General features: G+C 43.5%; 1 pseudogene; it reads right to left on the reverse strand.

Moving 5' to 3' along the window:
• Nucleotides 1–15,123: 15,123 nt before the first annotated feature.
• LOC115096193 lies at nucleotides 15,124–16,034 on the reverse strand (annotated as a pseudogene).
• Nucleotides 16,035–18,819: the final 2,785 nt, after the last annotated feature.

An 18,819-nucleotide genomic window follows, 5' to 3' on the forward strand; every position in this document is an offset into this window, starting at 1 on the left:
TTCACATCCCAAATGATTTGGTCATATCCTGTTCAAATAGAAACAAAAAGGTTGGTTTTTGTTGGGGTTTTTTTTTAAAGAAAAGTTAAGTTTAGTAAGTGGGAAGCAGTGACTGTGGAGGAGGTGAGGAAGTAAAATTGCTTTACCCTCAAACCGTTTAATGTCTGAGTGTTTCCAGACCTGTCAGAAGCCCACTGAGATACTGTGGACCATGCCCGTTCTAGGTCTCATCTTTATGACCTCCGCTCTGTGACATTTGGAAGGGCGCTGGGCCATTCATTTTTGAGGCATGAGAAAAAATGTCCCAGGCTAAGTTTCTCCAGAATGTTAGTTATTTACCCAATTCCGGATTTTTGCTGAACTGAGGCCATTTAGTATTTGTATCTGATAACGTGGACTCTTGTCCTCAGAAGCCCAGGCTTCCCAAAATTGGCAGGTCTGTAAGGGCCCCCAGCCCTCTTTGTCATTTTTAGTATTTGTAGCCCTTTTTATTTGGTATTGGTGAAAGCAGAATTAAATCCCAGGAAGCAAAGACATGGAAATAAAAAAAAAACCCCAGCATAGATGCAGAGTGTTCCTGTAGGCTTTGAGTGAGTTGGCACATTTATTTCAGAACAAGGTCATCTATAATGCTGGCGTTCAAGTTACAGTATGTGTTTGAAGGCAATTAGACCATAAATAATTGGATAAGAAGCTGCAGTGAGAATATGCTGAGGTGCTATTTGAAGACGGGCTGAGAAATCATGATCAGTAATTGCAAATCCAGCCTATTATCCAGACATTCGCCTTTGGGAATCTGAATCCAGAAAACCGGAGTAAAAGTGATGGAGTCTCTAATTGTAAGGGTCACAGATTTGATTGGGTGGTTTCTAGTCCCTGTCATTTACCTAGTCTGCAGGCTCCTGCCTGGAGCTCTTCTCCCATCTCTGATATAAGCTTTACTTTACTGCTTCCCATGATCACTTTTCTACTTATGCAGTCATTCAAATGAGAAGTAAACATGTTATATTATGTTAGCTTGGTTCATGCCTTTGTACAGGGAAGTTAACCCTTTCATTGCTGGTTAACTGCCTACCTCTTTTTTTATGCTAAATAGAATGGTAGATGAAGTTTGAAATATTCTAGTACAGTGTTAAACTTGATGTCACACCTTAAAGTGTTCTAGCTTGCGAAAACAATTTTAACATATTTAAACCCCAGAGACATAGACCAGACTATGGTATTTTGTGCATTGAACAATGCTTATCAGTTTCAAGTTATTGAAAGTATTAAAATGATTTCGTCTCCCAAGGCAGTCTAAGACATGATTTTTAATGACATATTTTTAACTCGTGCAGAAAATTGCAGAAATCTCTACCAATCTGAAAAATTCTTTCGAAAAATTCTTTAATCTCTTTCAAAAAAGCGAGGTGACCTCAACAATCCTAATAATGGAATTTTATTATCAGGAGGGCTGATCTCATCTCATTCTTTTGTAAGAGATTAAAGAATTTATAGAAAGAATTTTACAAATTAATAGAAAGGCATGGTTTACTTTTGTGTGGTCTCAATCATAGTCTAGCTTCAGTTTTTGTGAATGTTTTTCATTTCTGCAGCTGGATGCATTACTGTTATTTATGAACAAGATAATAATGCACCATACATGTAAGGGGGAATGATATTACTGGTTTAGATGCATTGTTTCTTAGACATTTTTGGTGACTTTCTGTATTAGAAACATGGTCAGATGTATCAACGTGTAATTCTTATTTTGTACCTACAGGAAAAATGTTTAATTTATCTAGCCTATGGTGCATGGCACCGTAATTGAAGCATTTTGATAATACATAAAGAGAGAATCAGTAAGTGTCTTGGCTCTTACTAAATATCCATTAACAGGAACCCAATGCATTTCTTCAGTCTCTTCTTCTGTAAACATAATCTTGGGCCCACTAATGACCTGCAGAATATGGGTTTCGTGTTACCTCGTTAAACAAATTACAGCCAGAGCTCTGAGCTGGTGTTACCCTCTATGGACTGCTGAGACACACCCGACCGCCGAATGCTGCCATTACACGACATAGACGTGCTGCTGCGAGTCCCCCCAGGTGCACGCGTGCGCAGTAGCCCTTTCCTTAAAGGGCCTGTGGTGGGAGTTCTCGGCGGCGCAGATGAAGGTCGTCATCAAGCTGCCCCTATTTAAGGGCAGCTTGACCAGCTATCGGGGCCTCAGCTACAGGTCCCCTGATTGACGCGTTTCCCTTCTGATTGCCTGTTACTTTGTTTGGACTGTGCCTGGACTCTTCTTGCTCTCTGCCTACCCCTGGATTTGGACCATGCCTTGGTTTCTTCTCTGCTTGCCGCCTGCCCTGGATTTGGACCGTACCTTGGATTCTTCTTGTTTGCTGCCTGCCTTGATTCAGACCATGCCTTGGACTCTTCCCTGCTTGCCAGCTGCAGACCTACTTCGGACTTTGCCTGTCAGGCCTCGTACCAAGGCCCTGGTCCTCGAAAGGGTGGCCACCTGTTGATGGCAGATATCTTGGGGCACTTCCATTGGCCCCTTATTTATTTAGTTATTTGGGCAACACCGGTTTACATTCAGGTACTGTAGGTATTTCCCTATCCCCAGAGGGCTTACAATCTAAGTTTTTGTAACTGAGGCAATGGAGGGTAAAGTGACTGCCCAAGGTCACAAGGAGCAAAAGCAGGACTTGAACCCTGGTTTCCTGGTTCATAGTCCAGTGCTCTAACCACTAGGCTATTCCTCCTCCTATAATCCTAATCACTACGTTCCTTAGACCTTTCTTTCTAGCAGTCTTTGCTTCCAAGTTCACTACCCTTCTTGTATGTAACTTTGTTCTTCCTATTTATACCTATGGTTTTTACCTACGGTTTTTGTTACAGTTCCCCCTTTCGATGTAAACCGATCTGATATGGTCCCAACCATGAAGGTCGGTATAGAAAAGTGTTAAATAAATAAATAAATAAATGACCCTATAAATACTAAAATCTCATAAAATAGTCAATACTTAATTTTACAAAGTAATAAAATACATAAAATTCATCAAGTGTCATGCTACCGATAAAATAGCGTGTATAATGCTGTACACCTTCTTTATCGTAATCTAAATTCCCAGGCAGAGTTGCTAAAAAGATGTCATTCTGCATTATTAAATTTAAAAGCCTGCGTGAACAACTATGTTTTTAGTTGTTTCTTAAAAAGTTGTATGCTCGCCTCTAAACGTCTTATTAAGTGGAAGAGAGTTACAAAGTTCTGGGCTGGCTATGGAGAGGGCCCTTTCCCTGACTGCATTTAGATGTGCTGATTTGGGAGATGGGACTGGAAGGAGTGCTTTGCCTAAGGACCTTAAGTTACGAGAGGGTGTGTGGATACGAAGGGATGCATTTAGCCATTCAGTGTTATTGCCATAGATGGTTTTATAAATAAGAGTCAAGCATTTGTATTGAATTCGAAAATGGATGGGTAACCATTGGAGGCTCATCAGGATTGGAGTGATATGGTCGAATTTTTTGGAATTGGTCAACAGGCCTGCAGCAGCATTCTGCAAAAGTTGTAAGGGGCAAATGGATGATAACGGTAAGCCCAAAAAGAGTGCTGTTATGGTCCCGGGCCATTCCCCGGGACCTTCACCTACCTCACGGCCCGGGCCGGCCGCAAGAGACCTCCCCCAAACCAGCCCAGCCGCAGGGGACCCTCGACGGGCGGCCAGGCTTGGTTCGCACATACCGCGGCGCTCCCCAGGAGAAGGAGATGCCGTCGACAGCCCGTGGCTGGCCCCGCCCCCTAGGCGCGTGCATGTACCGGGGCTTAACATTTAAAGGGGCCAGCATGGGAATTGCTGGTCAGCTCCCCACGTGACGTCAGACGCTGCCAGATTATTTAAACCCGGCAGCTACAACAGGACCTCGCCTTGCAACGAGATTCCTCAGCTTTCTGAGTGCTAGTTGCTTCTGTCGTCCCTGGATTGCTTCTTCTGACTTCAGGACGTCAACCCGGCTTGTATCCCGACTTGTCTCCAGCTTCCGCCCTCTGGTTTTGGTATCGACGTCTGACTTCTGGCTTCCGACCCGGCTCCGTCCCACGAGTTCGTCTCCTGCTTCTGTTCCTGGCTTGGTATTGTCCTCCAACCTCTGGCTTTCGACCCGGCTCCGTCTTCTGCTTCATCCCTGGCTTTGGTTTGGATCTCTGACTCCTGGCTTCTGACCCGACTCGTCCTTGGACTCCGACTTCGGCTTCTTCGTCACCGCAGGTTTCCGGTACTTGCTGGCCCAGAGGATTCTCCTTAGTCCCAGCGGCTCAGGCTCTCACGGGCTCCTCCCGGGGGAGCCGTGGGCTTTCGAGGGTGAAGATTCTTCAGCCACCTGGGCCCAGCCATCCTTCGTCCATCTCACCGCCGCTGTTCGGATCCTTGGTCGCATAGGATCCCACCTAAGCCCAAGCGGTCCGGGTCCCTACGGGCTCCTCCTGGGGAGACCTCGGACTTCCAGTGGTGAAGCCTCATCTGAGTCTTTTCCATGCTGCCTCCTGGCTGTGATGCTCGCTGTGGTTCTCCACCGCCTCAGCCGGCTCAAGGGTCCACGACCGTAACAAGGGCATTGCAGTAATCCAACTTCGACAATAAAAGAGCTTGAAGCACCTTTCGAAAATCGTTATAATGTAACAGATGTTTTAATTTCCTTAAAATCTGCAATTTGTAGAAGCCGTCTTTAATTATGGTTTTTATAAAAGCCTTTAAATGAAGTTTGCTATCAAGTATAGTGCCAAGACTCCTGACTTCTTGTCTAATGTTCAAAGAGGATGGATTCGAACTAATATCTAATGAAAATTTTTTGGTCACCTTATTACAAATATAGAGGATCTCTGTTTTTGTGTCATTGAGAGAAAGTGACATATGTGTAAGTAGTTGTTTTATGGAACTAGAATAGATATCCCACAGTTTCAATGTGTTGTCTAATGAATCTTTAATTGGAAGGAGTATCTGAACATCATCAGCAAATAACTAGTCCTAGACCAAATAACAGCAAATAACTAGTCCTAGACACAATGAGGCCATATAGATGTTAAATAACATAGGGGAAAGAGATAAGCCGTGAGGTTCTCCAGTTGTTAACATGACCTTTTTTGTTTCTACTGTACTTATTTTAACTCTAAAGGATCTATTGGATAGATAAGATTTAAACCAAGCAAGGGTAGTATCTTTAAGACCGATTTCTTGAAGTCTGCAAATCATAGAATCATGGTTTAATGTTTCAAAAGCCACCAAAATATCTAGTAAAATTAAAAGGTACAAATTTCCATAATCCAAACCTCTCAGGATGGTGTCTGAGAGAGATGTAAGCAAAGTTTCCGTACTATGTGATTTACGAAAACCATATTGAGAAGGAAAAAACAGATTTGCATTTGATGCAAGAATGTCGGTATATAAAAGTTAAAAATAAATAAATAAAATAAATAAATGATGGTTTTCTACGTATCCCATCAATTGTTTATTCACAACCTTTTCTAAGAGCTTAGCTAGAAAAAGTATGGTAGAAATGGGATGGTAATCGGCTAAATTTTCTGGATCTAGATTAATTTTTTTGATTAAGGGTTTCACCACTGCACATTTGAGAGTATCTGGAAAATAGCCTTCTTCTAAAGAGACATTGATAATGCTGGCTAAAGGCTGAGCTACAATGTCTGGTACTGATTGTAGTAATTTAATAGTTAGGCAGTCTTGAGAGTGGGTTGCAGGGTTCATGTTCTTAAGAAAGTTAGCAATCTCTATGGATGAAACTAAGTCGAAGGCAGACCAACTACTAGACAGATTCAGCGGAAGTGAAATAGCCTGTTTGGTTGTTGTAGCTAACCTATTCAGAATGGCAAGAATCTATTCTGTGAAATAATTTGCAGATTTGGTAGATTTGTCTTGTAGATTTTCTAATGATATTAATACACTTGTTGGTTTTATGAGATTAGAAACATAGGAAAATAGAACTTTTGGATTGAATTGGAATTTATGAATTTTTTCAGCGTAGAAATCGCGTTTTGCTGTATTTATAGCGGATCTATAATTCTGTAGAGATAATCTATATTGAGTTAGAGTAGTATGGTTAGGAGATTTACGCCACGATCTTTCTAGGCAACGTAAGGCTTGTTTAAGGGATTTTAATTGGGTCGTGAACCAAGGAGCTTTATGGGTCTCGTGAGGGGTTATCTGTTTCCTAATGGTGGAACAAAGCTTATTGGATATTTCGGCTGTGATGGATTCCCAAGAATTTACAGCCACTGCTGAAGAAGAGAGGTCTAATTTAACCAAGGCCTCTGGGAGAGCATTAGTAAGGTCTTCTATTTTACAAGATTTCTTGAATTCAATTTCTAATGAACTAGGGATCCGTTCAACTGCTGGTATGTTGAATAACAAGGTGGAGGTAATAAGATAATGGTCTGACCAAGGCACTGGCTGACTATTGGGGGAAGATCTTATACTAAAAGACTTGTTTATAAATATCAAATCCAAGGAATGACCAACTTGGTGGATAGTTGTTTTAACAATCTGAGTAAAGCCTAGAGCTTCTAGGCTGAATAATAATTGTTCACATGTGTCTGATAAAGGGAAGACATCCATATGCAAATTAAAATCGCCCAAAATTAATGCAGGAATATTCAAATCTAAAGTAGTAGAAATCAATTCAATAAGCGGAGAACAATTAAGTTCTAAAAGACCTGGTGGGGTATAAACTAAATAAATCTGAAGTGATTTAGATTTAAAAACAGCTATCTCATATTGCCGCAGCCCAAGGGTCCATGTAAATAACAGCTGGAATGTAGGGAATCTCAATTTATATTTATTTGTAATTAGTCTTTTCATCTTCTATCAGAACTTTCAAAGCACATTACAGAGTAATTTTACCTTTTTGGTGTATATTACAGCTCTATGCACCTGCATGAATACATTTCAGTATAGCCGATGATGGGCTCTAGAGATAAAGCATTTCTCCTGATATTTTCTTATCATAAATTGATCACTACACAATGTGGTCTGTTAAAATTCTGTTGGTAAATGTATTTAGATTTGTCCATTAGATATAATCTATTACTCATTACTTTTACAAAAAAAGATATAAATCTTTATTAAGATTTATATCATTATGCAAATTTACATTTATTTATTTATTTATTTATTTAAGTTTTTTTATACACCAACATTCAAGACATGAATGACAATCTCACAACACTCATTATGCAGATATGGATGCTGATCTATAGTAATTAAAATAGATGAAATAGGACATGGATAAAAACTATTCGTGCATCCTCTACACTTAAAGTTTGATTTGATTTCTATTTTCCATTCTCATAATATGCATTACCATCTTTCAAGCTACAATCAGTGCAAAGATTTCCAAAAGGTACATTAGGATGCAGATTACCAGGTGAAACTCCCACTCACAAGAGACAGAGGTTTGAGTATGCAACCATTTAAGTGAATTGCAGCAGAGAAAGAAAAAGAACAATGCAGCTATGTAACTTGAGCTGCCAGCCCAGGAACCCCAAAATACTCCTTATTGTGAAGGTACTTAACTGACCATTGAATAGATGAGTCACAGATTCAGGTAGGGGATTTGCATGTCACAGCTCCTTGGACTACTGCTGGTAAATTTGTAGGAAATATCACTAAAAAAAATCAGAGGATTCAAACTCCTAAATTACAGAACCATTACTAGGGAAGGGATTTATGAGAGAAATGTGCTGTAAAACAGTCTTAGGAAGCAAACAGATTTTCACCCTATCAAGGGTATTCAGACGCATTGGTACTGAAATCCCAGACAACAGGGAGATTGGCCAGGAAGGATGGAGGAGCGTGCACATGGCTCTCACTGTGATCCTGCCTGGGTTTTGGCCTTATGGCTGAGAGAAAGTGACTCATATAGGGTCAGACAACAGATAAAGCAAAAGCCAGACTGAGAGAAGGTGACTTATCCAGGCTGGGTTACAGCATGTGACTGGCCATGAGCTTATTGGAGCTAAAATCACTGAAATCTGAGATTGCAGAGGGCTAGAATCACTGAATGCTAGAACAGCCATGAGCCTAGTAGAGCTGTAAACCCAAGCCAGGGAAAACCTTCCTACCAAGGGAGGAGAACTGAAGGATAGCAGCAGGCTTAGAGATGCAGTGGTCCCCTCTTTGAATGAGGGGACCCCAGCGGCAGATCTGGAGATCAAGCAGTCCCCCTTGAGCAAGGGGACCCCAACAGCAGTCTCGGAGATGGAGTCTAGTCCCCCAGGAGGGCGTGGACCCAGTGGCAGATCTGGAGGTGGAGTGGTCCCCCTTAGCAAGGGGACAACAATGGCATTGCAGAAGTAGAGTCGGGTCCCCTAGGAGGTTGTGAACCTCAGTAGCAGAACGGGAAGCAGAGTCAAGTCCCCCAGGATGGTGTGCACCCCAGCAACAGACCAGGAGGCAGAGTTGGGTCCTCCAGGAGGGTGTGGACCCCAGAGGCAGATTGGGAGTCAGAGTCAGGTCCCCCAGGAGGGATTGGACCCCAGCTTCAGACCAGGAGGTGGTCGGATACCTCAGCGGCGGTCCGGAACCCCCGCTGAACGACCTCCTGCAGTCGATCTCCTGCCGGCGCCATTTTCCGTACGGAAAACGATTTGCGGCAGGAGATCATTTTCCGGACCCCCGCTGGACCCCCAGGGACTTTTGGCCAGCTTGGGGGGGCCTCCTGACCCCCACAAGACTTGCCAAAAGTCCAGCGGGGGTCCGGAACGACCTCCTGCAGTCGAATCGTGTTGGTCTATGGCCGCCGCCATTTTGCGCCGCCATTTTGAAAAATGGCGCCGGCTGAAGACAACACGATTAAATTGCAGGAGGCCGTTCCGGACCCCTGCCGTTCCGGACCGCCGCTGGACCCCCAGGTAATTTAAGGCATTTGGGGGGGGGGGTTCGGGAGGGTGAGGGATTTAATTTAAAGGGTCGGGGGTGGGTTTTAGGGGGTTTTAGTGTGCCGGCTCACGATTTTCACGATTTTCACGATACTTTAAACACCCAAACGGCAACAATACGATTCCCTCCCCCTCCCAGCCGAAATCGATCGTTAAGACGATCGAGGACACGATTCACATCTCTAAAATTTACTGTTTGCGGTGTTGAAAAATAAATGTATATTGGCTTAATTAAAAAAAAAAAAAATCTTATGGGCCACCCAATTTAGATGCCCATAGAAAGGGGTGCTTAGCTGTGGGTGCTTTCAGGAACTTTAGCAAAATAACAAAGAAATCGGCCTGAAGAAGCGGGATAAAAATGGACGCTCGTATTGAGCGCCCATTACAGTTGTGGGCACCTGATGCATTTGAGCACTACAGACTCATAATTTTTGGCTAACGCACCCTTTTTTACACAGCCCCTCATTGATATACAGCATCAGGTGCCCAGGGGATGTGGCTGCATGCACATTAAGAAAACAGGCGCTCAATACGAGTGCCAGATTTCAGCACGCATCTTCTTATATCAGCCCCTCTACCTTTGAACTATATACGAATGAAAAAAGAATAATAGTTTCCTACACAAAGTTTCTCCCACAGGAAGGGGAGCAAAGGTTAGAGCAGAATTTGATATAAAATGTTAATTATTAAATACACTGTGGTAGGAACAGTATATTTCTACTTGTTTTTATCCACTCCAAACAATTCTTCTCTTTTATATGCATCAAGTTCAGCTACACACCCTACACAGTTTGACAGTTTTTGAGGAATCATTATTTGTTCTGGAACTTTTCTTGATGTTTTCCTACATAGATTAACATTAGGTAAAATGTTCCTACTTAATATCTTTATAAGAATCTGAAGTCTGTGTTTCTTTCTTTTACAAGTAAAAATTATTTATTTGGAAAACAATTGTAGGGCTCCCTTGGGAAAATGGAGTTACATTAAAGTCAGATACCCCATTAAGACAGTCTTGAAAGTAAAGAAACCTTCTACCCTTAACTCTAAGCCAGGCCGCTAGACAAAAGCGATCTGCCTGATCAAAAAATATGGGACCTTGCCGCAGCAGGTTTTGGAGGTGACCAAGGTGAAGAGGACCGTCCGTTGCGAGGTTCACCAAATCCACGAACCATGGTCTACGAGGCCATTCTGGCGCCACGAGAATGACCGGTCCCATGTGAAGTTCCATCTTTCTGAGTACCTTTCCCACCAGAGGCCAGGGTGGGAATATGTAGAGGAGGATGTCGCGAGGCCAGGGTAGGACTAGGGCCTCCACACCTTCCTAGCAGTGCTCCCTTCTGTGACTGAAGAATCTGGGAGCTCCCCACTTGCACATGACAAGATCCATCACCTCTTCGGACAACTCCCACTCTCCGGGTCTAGATGTTGACGACCGAGGAAGTCAGCTTGAATATTCTCCTTCCCCGCAATGTGAGAGGCTGCCAGTCGATCCAGATGGCGCTCCGCCCAGGAGAGCAGCTTGCTTGCTTCCAGGGCCATCAGATGGCTCCTGGTGCCCCCGAGAGGGAGCTGTTTAGAGATTTCATGCTTGAAGAAAATCCAGAGTTACAGATTTACCAAATGTTATTTTGTTTATTGGATTGCTACAACAAAATAAGAGACTTGCAAAAAGCCCTATGTTTCATCTTTAAAACATCTTTCAATAAGATGTGTTGGAACACCCATCTGTTTCCAATGTGATTATTACTACATTCTAAAGAGACTGTAAGAAAATGCCTGGAGGTTATCTTCCTCCCTACAGAAGAATCCTGTAGGCTTGGGCCTATTTGGACTATGTTGGATTGTGAAGAATGAAATAGCCCCAGTACTGAGAATATGCCTGTGGACTTCTGTGAAAGGAACCCAATCCAGGGTTACACCTTTTTGCTACCTATGACCCAAGGGTGTTGGAATGTGATTTTGACCTTTTTAAGTGAAAAGTAATATTTAGAACTGTTCCAGAGATTTTCGCTGTGATATGAATAAGAGCCACAAAATTATTTGTGAAGTGCAATATAGAATTAAGATGGCCATGATTCCTACTAGAAGTGCATTATCGGAAATGAAAACACACAAAACCAATCAAGAAGAGGTACAGCACAAGGAATAGAGGAGTTAGGGTCAATCAGTTTAGCGTGTGAAGTACAGCCTTGAATTGACCCATTAAGAGTTTATTGCTGTCATCAGCTGCAACAAACCCAGCAATTCTAGAGTGGGGAATATGATATTGGACTGCTGTGATGATACGCCGCATGTTTTGGAATGGGAGACCGCCATCGGGTGTCATGTTCCTCGTGTGTGTACCGAAGAGTGACTTTTAGCCTGAAAATTGAGATGGGAGATGCCATTGGGGGTTGAACCCCATGTAAGATTATAGAGCTTGTGGAAAATTTGCTATAGCTGTTATTAGAAAACAAGCAATGGATAATTCTGGGTTGCCACTGGAGAAATCAGATCCAGATCCCTCACAGGATGCTGGGCTTGATGGACCCTTGGTCTGACCCAGTATGGCATGTTCTTAAATTACTGTGGAGCCAGAGAAAATTTCAGTGGCTTAAGAAGATGATATGCTACACCCTACAATTAAGGATTTCATTAACTTCCTTGGTTGCTACACTGGAATAGTTGATGTGTCAGGAAGGTCTCCTCAGTTAAAGGAGATGGAGATCAGTTGAGATGAAGAGAGAAGCTGCACCCTGGAGCTATCTGTGTCAGCAGTGTAAGAGTGTAATACTATGGTCATACAGTCAGTTTCTATATCAGTTCCTTTTATTGAAATTTATAGATGAAAGGGCATGCTACAGAAAATCCAAATGGACTGTAGATAGAGACACCATCCTCCTGTCATGATCATCCCTGAATTCCAGTTTATGCTAAAAGGAGAGAATTGACATTAGCCAGTTTAGAACAAACACTAGGGGAAGTATTTCAAGATTCAAGCAATGCCAGTAATTGTGGGTTGCCACTGGAGAAATCAGATCCAGATCCCTCACAAGCACAAGCATATGTTGAGAAAAGTGTCTCAGCATCTGAGGAATATCTTACCTGGATGGGATGTATGCAATTAGGAGTTCAACAAGGTGCTCAAATGATGAGATGGATCTATGATGACTGCCAGGTCTACACTGATCCAGTACCAGTGGAGAACAGTTGCAGAGCTTGAGGACACAAATATTTTGTGTGATACTGAAATGGCTGGTTATTACCGGGTTAAAGTTTCCCCATAAATACCTGAAGAAATATTTAAATTAGATGCAGTCCTACCAGTTTTCCACCAATGTACCTGGAAGAGTTTGGTGCGCAGTCTTTGCAAGCATGTCCACCTCTGTATTGAAGTGTGGTATCAAACAGAAATAAAGAACCTGAAAGATCAAGAGATGTATACCCCTTCCAAAGAGCAATGCAGAGTTTAATTGGACACTACTCAGACTTTAAAGGCCCCGCAGTGGGAATGATCCTGCAGTTGCCTGTCAATGATGTAAGGACGTTGGACTATTTAAACCCCCGTGGAACTCCTAGACAATTCTGCTGGTGTTCATTGCGCTTTTTCCTGATCCTGTTCCTGCCTTGTTCCTGTCTGGTCCTGCTTCTGCCTTGTTCCAGCCCTGCCTTGCACCGTTCTCATCTCATCCTAGTTCCACCTGCCTTGGTCCTGTCCCATCTTTCTCCTGCTTTCCTTCCCTCCTTGCCCTGCCTGTCCTGATTTGTCCCAGTTTCCTACCTTGCTCCTGTCCTCTTCTGCCCTGGTCTCTGTCCTCCTCTCCCTCTAGGACTGTTCTCTTGTTACCTGACCTTTCGCCTGGATACAAACTCTGTCTGATTTCTGCCTGCCTGGACCTTGTGCCTGGATGCCTAAATCCTGCTGGCTTCAGAACCCATGGGCTCAACTTAAGGGGGAAGGAGATGGAATAGGTGAAGACCTTCTCAATCCCAGCTCAAGCATATGGTCCTGTTGTTGGCATGGGCCCAGCTGTGTCCTCGTGCTGGGCAGTACCAACTGTGGCATAGCCCAAGAACTCATGCTCTGTGACAGGAGGTCACATGGAACCTAGTGACAATATCATGAGCCTACTGAACAAATGATTCTATATCAGCTGTAACATCATTTAAAGACAGCTGCTGGGCTAGAACAGAAAGCAGAAATCTGCAGCAGCAAAAGCAGTCATGACACGGCATCAGGACATTAGAGCCCCTCAGAACCCACATGATTTGACATGTGGAGACCTGAGTAACTCTCCCCAAGTACTTTCATGATTGCAGGAAATGGCTTTCCAAACCCGGAACAGACAACAAACTTGACCTTCACAATTTTAGAAGTAAAGGAAGCATATAGTCAGCAGCTAAATATAAAAAAAAAAAAATCTAAATAAATAAAATAAATAAAACAAAACAAAACAAAAACACTCATTGGAAATTTAGCCCCCCTTGTGCTGTCCTTAATGAGAAAAAGATATTTTGGGGTGAATTCTTTTCCGATAGGGGTAAGACATACTTCATGGCCCTACTGGTTTCTGATATCAGGAACCAGATACTCAGGCACAAATGACATCCAGTTGTGGGCAACTCCGAGGCAGCTGGCATCTGAGGGTATCTCTTTCCAAATGTGCTTCTTTGCTGGCAGAGATTTCCTTGTGGATTATCTCCCCAAAAACACATTGCAGTTCTCCAGGACTAGCTCCAGCATGGGTGCAAGTTAAAAATATTTTATTTAAGTCATTTATAATCTGCTAATATTGGGACAACTATGCTAAATATATTATAATAAAACATGAACAATTAAAAATATAAAATAAAATACATAAAATATACCATCACTAACAAACAGTAAATATAGGAAAATCAGAAGCAATCTCTAAAAGTGTGTGCTTAAGAGATGAAGGCCTCATAAAAGAATTAATTTTTTCCTGAATAGCACATAATCCTGGGTGAGTTGAAGACTGGCAGGGACCACATTCCACAGTATAGGGCTGGTGATGATTGGCTTGCTATTGACTTTCCTGAAGATGGGCATCTTTCATTGAGAGAACAGCAAGTGTAACCCTGCTGATCGGAGAACATGAGAGGGTACATATTCTGACAACAAATCAGATGAGCAAGCAGGTCCCTCCCTCCCACAAGATTTTATAAACTAGGGGTAACATTTTAAACAAAGGTAGCCAATGAAGCTTTTAGAATGAGCTTTAGTACTTAGGCCTCTAAACTGGATTATTTTGACAAAATTATATAGAACTAAAAAATATTGGGGTAGATTTTCAAAGGGTTACACGTGTAGCCCTTTAAAACCTACTCCTGTGCGCACCAAACCTATTTTGCATAGGCTCGGCAGCGCACGCAACCCCGGGATGCTCGTATGTCCTGGGGCTTTGAAAAAGGGGCGGTCTGGGGGCAGGGCCGGGGTGAGGAGGCATCCTGGGGCAGTCCGGGGTCGGGACGGCAGTCCGGGATGGTCCGGTGGCAGTCCCGAGTCCTCCGGCACAGTGGCTGTGCTGGGGGTTGGTGCGCCGGCAGCTGGCTGACGCGCGCAAGTTACGCCTGCCAGAGGTATAACTCCTGCAACAAAGGTAGGGGGGGGGGATTTAGATAGGGCAGGGGGGTGGGTTAAATAGGGGAATAGAGGGGAAGGTGGGGGGGGAGCGAAAGGAAAGGGAACGGGGAAAGCCATCGGGCCTCCCCTAGGGCTCGGCGCGTGCAAGGTGCACAAGTGTGCACCCCCTTGCGTGCGCCGAGCCCGGATTTTATAACATGCGCGGGGCAGCGCACACATGTTATAAAATCAGGTGTACATTTGTGCGCGCCGGGTAGCGTGCACAAATGTACCCCGCACGCTTAAGATTAAAATTCTGCCCCATTGTGCATACAATTTAAAAATCTTTGGTGCAGATTTTCCTTAGGAGTAAAAAATATGATAAGACACAAGCGGGATCTTTACAAGAGGAAAAGCTATAAATAACTCAGCTACACAGTCCTGTCTTAATCCATGGTGATTTTCTAAAAAAAAAAAAAAATTGTTACTGGGTCAGGACCAGGTTTTTCACACAGATCGCTCGGCAACTTTGCTAGCCATTTGTGGATTATTGGGTACCAATGTTGATCTACCAGACATGGATCAGCTTATTAATGTATCCAGAAAAAGAGTGTTTGTTTTTTGTCGATCAGCAGACCAAGCCAGAAGGTGCACTGGGGATAACTTTTCTACTCATACTAATCATTTCCTGTTTCATCTCTTCGATGATAATCTTGTCTTCCATGCCCCAGATCTTGATGCTGGGGGTGGTGGCAGCACACAGCCAGTAGCAGCAGGGGGCTGAAGCACAGTACATTGATGATGGCCCTGCTGTTTGCCTTCATTCAGGTCCCACAGTATGGTGTAACCATCCTTTCCAGGAGAGATGCAGAAAGAGGAGGAGGAGGAGACGCCTATGTAACTAATGTAGTTGGTTTTCAGTTTGCAATTGGGCAGGTTCCATGCTTTGACCAATTTGTCCCGGGCACAGGAAATGATGATGGGGTTACTACTGCTGGAGGACAAGAAGATGCAGGAGACCTATTCGGAGTGACTCTCTACTTGCAGATATCCAGTGTGTTCCACAGCTTGATAGTCTAGTCACAGAAGTTGAGGAAAATCTGATACTTATCAGTTTGTATCATTTTGCAACATTTGTAAAATGTTTGTATCATTTATGATTACTACATTCATTTATGTGTTGTATGCTTTTGTTATGCTGTCCTTTGTACATCACTTAAGGTTCCTGATGGGCAATCAAGAAATTTCATTAAATAAATAAACAGTGGAGAAGGCCACACTCAAGAAATCTCTGGTGTGACTCATAAAGCACTGTTATAAGGTCCCAGAGACACAGTTTCATCAAATGACACCGAGAGTGCGAACTGCCTATCCAAGGAGATGACCATGTCACACATCACCGATGAATTAGAAGTGCTTTGGGATGCCGCCATTGGGCTCATCCTGAATCAGCTTCAACATGATCACACTCTTTTCCCCAAACTTATATTCTGGACCTGCTAGCTGGTTGCCATTTGCACCATCCGTCTGCATGGTCATGTATGAGTGGTCACAGTGGTGGAGGATGGCAGACTGACAAATGGCTCGGCTGCTGAAGTGGCAGCCTCCAACTTCCGCTCCAGCTGCAGTGGAGAAAAAGAAACAGTTTGCCACGTTTCAGGAAGGTTCCAATTGATAACCAGAAAGTCATGAAAGTCAGAAAGCTATGGCAGAAAGTCAGCACTGGTCTTAATTCTATTGTATTTTGGCCCTCCTTGGGCGTGTGGGTACTTGGTTAAAGTGAGCAGGCACAGAAGCTGAGACTGAGGTGGTGGAGGAAGGGAGGAAGCAATGTCTACAGCAGGAGCACATATGGATGTGACCTGCACTGGAGTTCAAACCTAGAATCCAAGACATCTTGCATATACGATGTGTTTGCATTCTTTTGGTACCCATTCAGGAATGCATTAACATCTGTACCACATTACTGAAATGGTCTCACAGTCTGGTGATTTGTTTTTCCAAAGAAGAATTTGAAATGGGCTTGAAGGACTTTCCTGAATTTGAAAAAAATCTGATCCCATCCTGTGCTTCCAAATCACTTAATAATAAGCCAGACTCTCCCGCTCATAGTCTGATTGATTTCAACCATTTCCTTAATAAATGGAATTCCTAAAATCTCTTTTGGCCTGTATGTTTTTCTTGATCAGATTGTAAGTTCCACAGGGCAGAAGCTGTCTCTTAAGTGTATTTGTACAGTGCTGTGTACATTGAGTAAGGCAGTAGAAGTGATAAGCAGTAAAAATACTAATTTTCAAAGGGATTTCTGTAGTTAAAAAAACATTTTACCCGTGTAAATCACATTTCTAAAAACTGCCCATCCCGTATGTGAGTAAAAGGAGATGCGTAAATCCACAACCAGTGGATTTTTACCAGCACTGTAGTGGAGGCAGTTATGTGGGGGGAGAAAACTATGCACATAGTTTAGGATTTTAAAAAAACTATGTATGCAGTTTTGGTGCAAAAAAGTATCCGCAGAAAAAGTAGATGCAAAACTCTGTGGGCAATTTTCAAAGTGAAAATGCATGCATACTTTCAGTTTGAAAACTGGTGCAAAGTCCACAGGTAAAAAGTACACATGGACCTTGCACCAATGTGGACAGTTTGACAATGACCATCTCAGGGCTTGGTTTACTAAAGGCTTTTTTCCTGTTCTATGTCTATGGGGATAAAAGCTTAGTGAACCAAGCCCTTTAGATAGGAAAGGTGATATCCAGGAACGACTGGAAGCGCTTAGCAAAACAACAAAAACTTTCAAGGACTCACTGAGATCTTGGAGCAGTCCCATAGGGTTAGATCTGTCACAATGTGGTAGTTTTGGTTAATTTAAATGCAGGCGACTTACCAAAAGTACCGTGTGACAAAAACTTCTGTTTTTGCACCATGTAACAGGATAATATACGGAAAAACACTATGAGGTTTGTTTTTCTTTTACTACATTAGCATGCAGTATTAAAGTTACTGTCAGGGCCGGCGCATCCATTAGGTCGTGGCAAAGAGGAGTAGAGATTTGTTGGGCCGCCAGCAGCGGCCCTGAGAAGCACACAGTCACCGCGCAAACAAGGTAGGAGGAGTCGGGCCCGAGACCGGCGGGGGCGGCACAACCAGGGGGGAGGGGCGCAAGGCAGAAGTCGCCTAGGGCACCTTCTACCCTTGTACCGGCCCTGGTTACTGTGCAATGAAGTTTGATAACTGTAATGTGTAAAGTAAAAAAAAAAAAATTACTGCCCAGTGTTTAGACCAATGTGAGAATTGAAAAATAGCATGAGAAGCCACACCTAACTGAATAAAAGTATACAAGCCAGGCCTTCACAGCCACAGTGAATCAGGCCCACTGACTTCTAAGTATGCTGTTGTTTGCATAATCCTTTGCTGGAGGAAAAAGCAGGACAGCTGTGACTACTGTGATGGCTCATGCTGACCAATGAGCATTAATCAGGGTATCTCTCATCACCTACTCCAAATCTCTCTCTCTCTCTCTTCTACACGGTTCAGTTTCCATGTCTAGCTCCTACTCCCATGTCTCTTTCTCCGCCAATTTCCCTTCTTCTCTGTCTCTATTTAATCCACAGTCTTCTCCTTCCTGTTCCCACACCCAGCTCCATCCACTCTCCTCTCACCCCCCAGCTCAATTCTAGGTCTTTTCCTCCACTTCCTGCACATGGTAATTCAGCAGAAGATCCACTGTCTAAATGACCCCCTTCCTACACACATACACACACTGCTTTCTAGACTGTGGCAACTCTTATTCTGCTTTCCCCTCAGCCTGAGTCGGTGACAGATGCTGAAAGAAGACTCAAGACAGGAGGAATGAATCTGAAGCAAGCCACAGGTCAGATCATCAACTTGGCATGAGCAGAGGTGGCTGCTGAATTCATACGACTCCTTCTCCGTGGTTCCACCTGACCATCCAGTAAACTGCCTGCTTGCCAACACTGCTGTGCTGCCAAGTCAAGGACCCATCATCTGAGAACAAGAAAGTAGGCTAACTCGGGTGCTGTGGGGCCTGGCCGGCAGCTGTTCTATCAGATCACTAGATCAGAGGTAGGCAGTTTGAGTCAGCACTTGGCAGATAGGGCAGGAGGAAGTTTCTAAGTTGGAACTCAGATCTCAGGCTAGCATGCATTTACCAGTAGGACTGCAGAAGGGAAACATAGATCATCAGTCAGAGTCAGAGCTGAGAGCAGCCCAAAGCTGGGTTCTAGAAGGAGGAAGAAATGATTGCAGAGTAGACTAGAGCAGGTACAGCATTGTCTCACAGGTGGCAGTAGTAGCACTCATGAGG

The sequence above is a fragment of the Rhinatrema bivittatum genome, chromosome 7, assembly GCF_901001135.1.
Source record: "Rhinatrema bivittatum chromosome 7, aRhiBiv1.1, whole genome shotgun sequence".
NCBI classification, from domain to species: domain Eukaryota; kingdom Metazoa; phylum Chordata; class Amphibia; order Gymnophiona; family Rhinatrematidae; genus Rhinatrema; species Rhinatrema bivittatum.